Raw genomic sequence first — 9,791 nt, 5'->3', positions numbered from 1 at the left:
ATCACTTTTACTTCTGCCTTTGGTGGGTGCCAGAGGTCCAGGGAAACAACAAGGTATTTTCCTCTCACGTGATAATAATTTCCAGGATAGCAAAGCAAATGGTTTTTTTCCTATTCTCTATGATCAGTTCTTGTTTCCAATTAGGCTTCTTTTATTAGGAACAAGAAAGCAGCCTCAAGAGTTAAAGACCTGACAATTCACTAACAAGAGAGTATTTTAAAATAACTTATTGAGTGAAACAGATGGGTTGCACATTTATTCAAGAAGAAACATTTAATGCTGTGTGTGTGTGTTTTGTATAGTACCTATGGAATTAATTTACAGTACAATCTATACATATCTGCTCAGAAGTAAAACCCACTGAATTCAGTTAAATTTACTCTCAGGTAAATGATTGTAGGACTGCAGCAGTCTCAGTTTCCTCCACTTATGACATTTCTTCCTAATTTTAAAAAGTAATCAGGTTTGGGGGGGGGGCTGGTGGGGAAGTAAGATAGTGTCTTTTCTTGTATCAGGATCTGCTGGTGAATTACTACACCAGTTTCTGCATATCACTCTAAACATTCTTTTTTGACTGGAACAGTTTTGTCTAATTCAAAAAAGTTTGTTTCTATTGGTAGACACAAATATAATAAAAGCAGTGTTTTATCTTTCAGTTCACTGAGTTAGAAGCATCCACTGTCTTTAGTCCTAAGTACCTTTTTTAGGGGAGTAACTCTCACTGTGGGATTTATACTCTGTTAGCAAACATTTTTGAAGACTGTATTGTGTTTGCCTTTTGTATCAGGTTTTAGATCCATTAAGCCAAGCTGACATTTAATTTGAATGGATTAAATTGAAAGACACCCTGTAACTGATGGAAAATGAGTTACTTTGTACTCATAAATGCTAATACCATATATTGTCCATCCAGATTAGGCCCAATCTAGTACAGTGGTTCCCAAACGGATGGGTTGCAAAACTGACAAGCTGATAGCTGGCAAGGAAAATGAATGGAGTCTTACGGAGAGTGAAACTTTGCTACACATGCATGTTTACTTGCTAGTAGGTGAATGTGTCCGGATCCAATGCAAAAGGGAATGCCAGGCTATTGGAATGGTCCCAATCCAGTCGATATGCAGCTCAACAGGTGCTTCAGAAAGCGGTACACCATCCCCACACACACACACCCCATGCTAAAAAGGATAAAAACAGGCTTGAGTGGCTGGTAAAGTGAAACACTCTTTTAAGGCTTGTAAAGCTAGATGAGTCCTGATAGAATCATTTTAAAAAGTGGATCCCGGTGCTAAAAAGTTTGGGAACCACTGATCTAATAAGTGCTGCTCTTATTGAAATAATTTGAGCAGGTTTGTAGAAACATTGCTTGGCCAAGCATATCCATTGGAAGTCTTTTATTCAAGCAGTATTGGTGTGGTCTATACGGATACCTAGTCTGCTCTTACAAGGGTCTTCTAATCTTGCTGGAGACACCAATGGTGAAGGAAACAGTGTTTAACCCTTTCTTCAGTCTAAATCAGCTGCCCTATCCCACAGTTGATGTGGTGCAAATATCTGTTTGTTTGTTTTTTACCAGTTATGCTAACAGCACCAGGGATGGACTAAGATAGTTAAAAGGTGAAGAAACACAAAAACAAACCAAAAACTTCCCTAGTTGTGGAATCCTCTGTGACTGCCTGTAGCCAAAAAATCTTGAACATCAACAGATCTGCAGCAGGGCAGAATCACACTATGTTTTGTTCCTAAGTCTTGGGACTAATCAAAGACACAAAGCTGGAAGTTCATAAATAAAGGTTACGCTAAGTCATGAGATTGCTATTAGGAGAATAGCCAACAAGAAGCAAAAAAATAAAAGTGTTCATATATTACATGTTCTCATAAGAAGCCATTCCTGTAATGCTTATATGACAGTTTTCTGTTTCTTCTGTTAATTAATCTAATTCACTATTTTTAAAAGTTCTCTCTCAGTCTTACAGAACCTTGCTAAGATTTAAAATTAATTACTTATCTGAAACAAATTGCTGCCTGCTCTATACTTGCAAACATCATGAGAGGGACAGTATTGAAAAGTGCAACTAGGAAGTGATAAAAAGTTCAGGAGTGACTAGGGAGATTGCAGGTGACAGGCTGAGGACAAGAATGAAGGAGTAGCCACAGTCTAAGCAGTTGGCAAAGCACTCTTCTATAGATGACAGTGCACTGTGGGTACCTGTGTGCATTTGTGTGTTTTTCTTCTTTGGATGGATTCATAAACTGTGATCAGTTGTAAGAGATGCTTCCATGCAAAGCTGATGTGAAAACGTCCCCAAAGATCAAGACAGAAGCTAAACTGTGCCATAGGGGAGGGTGTACCAGGAGTTATACATTCAGAAAATTATACCCTAAGTTGTTCTTCTGCAACCAAAGGTTACTTCCTATTTGCACAAGGAGGGGACATTTTCACAAATTCCTCCTTTCCTATGCTGTTTCCTATCCCCAAACTGACTTCTGAAAGTTAGGGGACCACCAAGCACCTTTTTAATGTGTTGTTAAGCAATGAGAACCTTAATTTTTATTAGTTAGAAAAGGTGCCTTGTGGCTTTGGATACAGAGCCTATGGTATTGAAGTAATACCATGCTTTCAGTAGTCTTGTATGTTCTAACTACATGTGTGTGCGCGCAAAATTCTGCAGGGTTTATAAAAAGGAGAAAAGGCCATGAAGGCACAGCTAAAGCTAATGGGAAAAGCTTACAAGAACTTCCCATTTCTTCTCTTCTTTCCTCTTTCGCCTTAAACAAAACAAAATTTAAAAGGTTTACATAAAAGAGATGTCAGGTATCTACTGAGTTACCTTCAGTGGCTCTTTGCAGTAACTAAAGGGAATTAGTGAAAAAGGAAATTAGCTCTTGTATTTTCCTTTACAATTTTGAGGCAGTGGGTTTCCCGCTTTCTTAGATCACTTGGGTTACAAAAATGCTTTTTTGTACATATTGCCACCTAGTGGCGATTCCTTAATTTTCACTTTGCTGCATTTTGGATTTACAGTATAGTCCAGTGGTTCCCAAATTGTGAGCCGTGGCTCCCCAGGGAGCCATGGAAACCAGCCAGGGGAGTTGCAGAATCTGCACAAAAAACCTACTGCCCTGTATCGAGTTCGAGAACCTTTATTGGCATTAAACACTGCCCTATACAATGTATAGGTTTGTAGCCCTTTAATGAGAAGCTGCAGCCAATGGCCCGGTAGGTCAAGGGAGCAGTCAGTCAAAAAAGTTTGGAAACTACTAGTAGAGTCCTTTGCTGTCCATAGCTTTTTAAATTAGCCATCACATTTAGGATTCATTCATAGTGAAGTGCTGATTCAGTATTCTTCAATCAATCTTTAGCTATTCTTTCGCAATTCGTTTTTATTAAAAAAAAAAAAAATTAGTCATATAAGTGGATCGAAACACTTTGTTTACATAGACCTCATATTGGAGATTTCTTTTTATTATGTTGATCCTCTTGTAATAACTGGACACTTAAAAAAATGTATTTAAAGACCATTTTTGCCACCTAGTATTTCAGAACCATTGCTCCAGTATAGGCTCATGAAATTTGAAGGTGAGGGAACTGAGAAACACTGAAGAATAATCAGAAAACAAATAGATGCAGCCTAATATGTATACCATACTGTTGTTCACTACTGCCTACTTGTATTTTAACACACATCCTATGCACTCTTTGCAAGGGATAAAACACTATTCCCTGGAAAATTAGCATTTACGGTGGGTGATTCTTTCCCCTTCTGCAATTCTTCCTTCCCCTTCCCCTGAACTGTATTGGGAATGAACTTACTTCTACAACCTGGAATAAACAGCGCTCCCTCACATACAGAGATGCAGTTGTACAAAGTGCATGCAAATTACCACACAGAGAGCACACAGGGCCTGCTGGCCAATGAAGTGTAGTGAGGGGCAGCACATTGGTGAAGCAATGCCCTTTACCTGCCACCTTCATGGTCTCCTCACCATGCCTCCATTGTCCCACTTACCCCTGGTGTTGGTGGCAGCTGCCACTGCTGCTGGGCGGCTCTGGCTTCTCGGCTAGTCCCAACTCCCTCCTGTCTCTGTTGCCTGTTGAAAAGGCAGAGGGTGGGAAATGAGGAATGGAACAAGCTACAAGGAGGAGCGATGAATTCGATGTGCTAGCCCCTGCCTTTTCAAAGGCAAGTGGGACTGAGGAGGGGTAACTGGAGCAGCAGTGAGTGACTATACTGTGTAAGGTAGAGAAGGAAAAAAATGGGGAAAAGACAGTTGCCAGGGGTGAGTAGGGGAAAGAAAGCTGTGGGGAAGAGCTGGAATAAGGCATGCTGCACACGTGTAGGGAACAGCACCTTGAGCACTGCCTCAGGCACTGCATCACCGTGGGATACAGGGTGTCGACTAGGCCTGAGGGCACAGAGTGGATCATAGTAAAAAGAATCCCACTATTTGGTGACTGAACAGGTATGAGGATAGCGATAACCATTTACTATTTGAATGCTGACATTCAAAATACAAAAAGAAAAGCCATCATGACTGGGAAGCACTGTAAAAAGAATAGAATGTAACAGAATACACAAATTGCAAAGAGAAACACCAAAAGTTTCTGATTAAAAAACAGACATGTTTTCCATATTGGCTTATAGAAGAGATCCTCCAAAGCATCTTATAAACAGGCTGAACAATGACCCTCTAGATCTCTAGTCAATCAGTAAAAGTCCTTTCTGCATATTCAAACACTGACGAAAGCAAAGAATCAGGGACTGGGGACTGCTTCCTAAATAATGTCCTTAAGGCCCAAATTCTAACCCACTTTCCAGCACTGGCATAACTGTGCCAATGGGACATGTGCAGTATCCTGCTCTTGGGTGGCACTCATGGAGACCTCCTCAAAGTGAGGGAATGTTTGTTCCCTTACCTAGGAGCTGCATTGCCCTTCTGTCAGTGCTGGAAAGTGGATTAGGATTGTGCCCTAAATGTGTTAACCCATTAAAATGCAATGCCTTCTGGGGCAGTAGAATTAGCAAATAGCGTCCTAGCATTCAGTATCTCAAGTCTACACATGTTTATTCAGAAGCAAGACTCATTGAGTTAAATGGAACTTACTCCCACATAATTGTGCATAGGATTGCAGTCATAGACTTTTATCCTACATATAGACCATATTAATACCACACAATAAATTGTGTTGTTTTAAAGCTGTGAAACCAAACTGAAGGTCTACCACTATTTGTAATTTTACTGACAATTGGGGCAAAATGTGCTGTCAAATCCAATGTTGAATTTTGTTGCACATCTAAGGAATTAAATAATTTTTTTAACTGTAGTTTGTCAGTAAAAATCCCATACTAAATACATTCAAAAGAAGAAAAAGGAATGTACATGATGGTTCTTCCCAATAAGGCACACACCTGAAGGTATTGCTTCAAAATGGTCACTTTTTAAATTGCTGTTTCTCAGTCGTTTTAAACAGCTTGATACAAAGTTTAGGCAGGTGGCTCTTATTCCATAGTTACATCAAGCAAGATTTCTGGCTGTGTGATCAAATGGTTTGGGCTTTGTGACAAACAGAATGTTCAGGGAGTATTTTGGTGGAGCTTTTTCTTTTTTTCTTCAAGCAGTAAAGCTACCACACCTGTATAATTTCAGGGATCTTTTTACACTGACCTCATGTTAAGGAATGATCTTGGGTACTGAATAACAAGTGAGGAAATTAAACAAGCAGATTCACATGTACATTCAGTTGCCAGGTTCCATCCTCTGTACCAGTGGTTCTCACACATTTAGCACCAGGACCCACTTTTTAGAATGAGAATCTGTTAGGACCCACCAGAAGTGATGTCATGATTGGAAGTGATATCATCAAGAAGGAAAATTTTTAACAATCCTAGGCTACACTTACCTAGGAGTAAGTTCCATTTACTATCATTGTTAAAAGAATATACATAATAGCTTGTTAAAAGTACAGGTCTATAATATTTCCCCAAATGCAGTCACATGCCATAGTAACATCAAGTCTAATATATTAAAAATAAAATATTGAAATGAATGGGGATCCACCTGAAATTGGCTTGCAACTCACCTAGTGAGTCTAGACCCACAGTTTGAGAAACACTGTTCTGCACCATTAACTGGCATGCACTATCTAGGATATAATGATATAGAACAGGTTGCTGCATGTTTGTACCAGCTCCTGTGGAAATATTTTTTTAAAGCATTTTCTATAGGCAAGTGGCAAGACGTGTAAGCAAGCTGTAATTAGCTTCTGTAATGTATATGTCTATAAATATGATTTGGGCCTGGGGAAAACAACAATTCACTCTAGTCACTTCAATTCATTTCGTTTTCATCGCTCTACAAGTAGAACCAAGACACCTATGAAGTTTCCATCCTGCAGCTAGAGTCTGCATGTGTATCTTCCAGAGGCCAGTTGCATCTGAATCCCTACACCTGAATATAGAAACATCACAAACTTCCAGCAGGTAAACAACAAACAAAACACAACATCCCAAACATTTAAGGAAGCCATGCTACAAAACCATTGAAGAGATGCTATTTCAATTCCTGCTTTCTCTCCCAATTACATGTGATCTCAATATTTAGATGTCAGAAAGAGCCACAGAAAAAAAGGCAATTGTGCTTATTAGATAAACCTTTTTTAAGCCAGGTATGACCTTTGTGGCTTTCCTGGAACTCAGCTGCTGTAAGGGTTGATTTGCACAGATGAGCCGCAAAAACGAAAGTCTGGCAGCTTTAGAAGTTTTCAAGACCTAGGCATGTATGCAGAGGAAAACATAAAAGAGTACCAAGTCTTATAAGCCATTGTTTACATAAATGTAAGCTACCCAGATCAGATGCAGTAAAGACAATCACACACAAATAGGTGTGTATTTTAAAGAAAAAAGAAAAATATGAGTCACAGCTGACATATATAATACTTGAAGACAATCAGTCATACTTAACTGATCATTTATCATACTTGAAGACAATCAGTTGGGCCATTTGTGTAAGACTAGTGTCATGTTATTTACAGGGAGATTATAATTACTGTGCAACTGAATTCCATTCATTGTTGTAAAGCAAGATAAGGGAATCCAATAGCTCACAAACTACACTGAGTGGGCCATTTCTATGAAGCAAGATCTACAAGTTTATGTGGATATATTGCTTTCAGATTTTTTTTTTTCCTGGCTTTGGAAAAGAAGATGGAGAGAAGACATTGCAAAGAAGGGAAGGATAGGTAGAGTGCCATGAGAACAAGTGACAGGCAGAGAAATTTAATGAGTTACCTAATAGTAAGAAGGTAGATGTAGCCATAGTCCACTTAAGTAAACAGTGGATTGCTTAACTATTGCAAGAACACTAGAGGGAGGCAACAAAAATGGAATGAACCTCAGCAGAGCATTACTGGGCATGTTGGAGACCCATGTAACGTGCATGTGGGCGAAATTACATGCACAGGGCAAAAAAGTAGGCGTGGGGGGATGGGGAGGAGACGGGAAGGAGGCAGGCATTCCTGGCCAGGGGGAGGGATGGGCGGCCCAGGGGGCAGGCGGGCAGGGAATGGGAGGCGGGGCTGGGATCCAGCAGTTATGCTGGATCCTAACCCGTTCCCGGGGAGAACAGAGTGGCTTCAAGTCGCTCCGCTCTCCTCGGACTTGTGCCACCACAGGTGGTGATGCAAGTCCAAGGAGAACCAAAGGCGCCAGCAGCCCTTACCTAGGGGCAAGGGGAAAAGTTTCTCCTTGCCTCTGGCTAAGCTGCTGCTGGCCGCAATCCTGCGCTGGATACAGCGCAAGCCTCCTGGCTTGCCTGTTCCAGCCCAAGTTAGAATTGTGCCCTCAGTCTTATTGAGCACATTGGGCTTACTTCTGAGTAAAATAAGCAATAGCAATTTCAAACACCTTTAGTTAGATACAAACATTTGTCACTCAAGAACTACAACATAAATACATCCATGATGGCCCATTCATACACACAATTCCATACACGGAGGTTTTCTATTTCCTCATATCATTTCAACATATGCTGCTTTTAAACTGAGCGACTTCACACATTGAGTGGATTGTAATCAGAGGAGCAGCGATCAAGCATGGAGAAATAAGTAACTGCATGAGCCAACCCACATCTGTGTAGTAGGACAAGCCTTGAATTGACTTGACTATAGAGCATGCCATAAAAAATAAACTGAAATAATGCTCAAATGTTTACCCTCTCCCTCTTTTGTCCTTATTCTCCAGCTTTCAAGGATGCTGTGTACGAGACCAGTGGAGTAAGAGGTAGAAACTGCCTGAACTAGAGTAATATGAAATACTGTACTACACTATTCTTTCTGAGCAAGAAAAAAAAATCATAATCCAATTAATCTCTCCATTCTCAAGGCATCCTCAGACAGTGACTGCCAAGTCTTCATGCAGAGGAACTTGTTCTATTTTAATATCAGATACCTCACTTTCGACACAAAGCAAAGGCATTTGCAAATGCCTCATTGAATACCTATTGTGGAGCTTCATAACTATCATTGCTGGACTAGCAATATGCATTTTGGCTTCCTGTGTGCCAACTGTGCTTAGTATCTAATTTAGATTGGTACAGTTGAGACTTTCTGTAATGGTATGTCACTCCACCCATTATTTGCAAAAGTTCTGTATTTACTGGAGGAAGCCTGTGTCTGTATTCACAAGACAAGTAATGGCAAGTTAAAAGACAAAAACCCTGCAATGTTCAAATGTGTGCAGGCTACAATAAAAGATCCCTTCTATTTAGTTACAAATTTATATCCCTAATGGGCATTCAAAGTAGCTGTTCCCTTCTTCTGTTGTGAAATTTGGGACAAAAAGTCATGAAAATGGGCAAAACTGCTGTTTTGAGACAAACTTTGCTCCCTCGTGCCTTTTAAAGAAAGACATATCTTTTTGGTCAACAGCAGAAGGGATTAACATGCAACCTTTTGCAGTAGAGCAGAAATTTTAACACAATACCTGACCCAACCAGTTCCCCCACATATCACCTCTTTGTAAAGTTTTTAAAATTTTTCTCGGCAGCTGACCTCAGATTATGCCAAAGCTTCTTTGGTATGTCACGTTTAAACGTTCTGCAACCTAACAGTTTTTCTGCTGCACTGCACAGCTTGAGGAAGTAGGAATGGTCAAATGGGTTGCATGTAATTTTTATTTAGGTCCAAAGGCCAATTCCAAACCTTTAGAAATCAGTTACTCTTTGGTTTATACTACAGCAAGTACCTTCATGAGTACCAGTCTACTGGTAGGATTCCTGCTTTGTTTAATCACTGTTCAAAGCAACAAAGGGGAGGCAGAGTTGATCACCACACTCTGGTGGGGCCAACTTTTGTAGTCTTAGGGCACTGTTTCTCAACCAGTGGTACAGGTATCATCAGTGGTACTCGAGGTGGTGTTTGGTGGTACTCATGGGGCCCTTGGACACCTGCCACCTGGCAGCAAGACCAGGAACATGACACAAACATTTGTAGGAGGCTCAGCCCAGCAGGCAGAGTTCTAAAGCATTCTTTTCCACACTCAGAAAAGCCCTTTGGTCCACCCGGAGCATCTTACTGGTGTTTGTTGTGTCTCATCTGGCCTCCCACCCCAGAGGTAACTGGTGGTGATGATGTCAACACCAGTAACATCCAAATGTACTTCAAAGAGATGGATCATGTGAAGTGGTATAGTGGAGAACAAATGTTGAGAAACTCTAGCCTAGGGGATAACTAGACACAGAAGAGCCCATAATCATGGACTTAGTAAGACTTCTAAGCACCCACAGGAGAAGCCCAG

Source organism: Tiliqua scincoides, chromosome 4 (assembly GCF_035046505.1).
Source record: "Tiliqua scincoides isolate rTilSci1 chromosome 4, rTilSci1.hap2, whole genome shotgun sequence".
NCBI lineage: Eukaryota > Metazoa > Chordata > Lepidosauria > Squamata > Scincidae > Tiliqua > Tiliqua scincoides.
Note: the sequence above shows the minus strand (reverse complement) of the source record.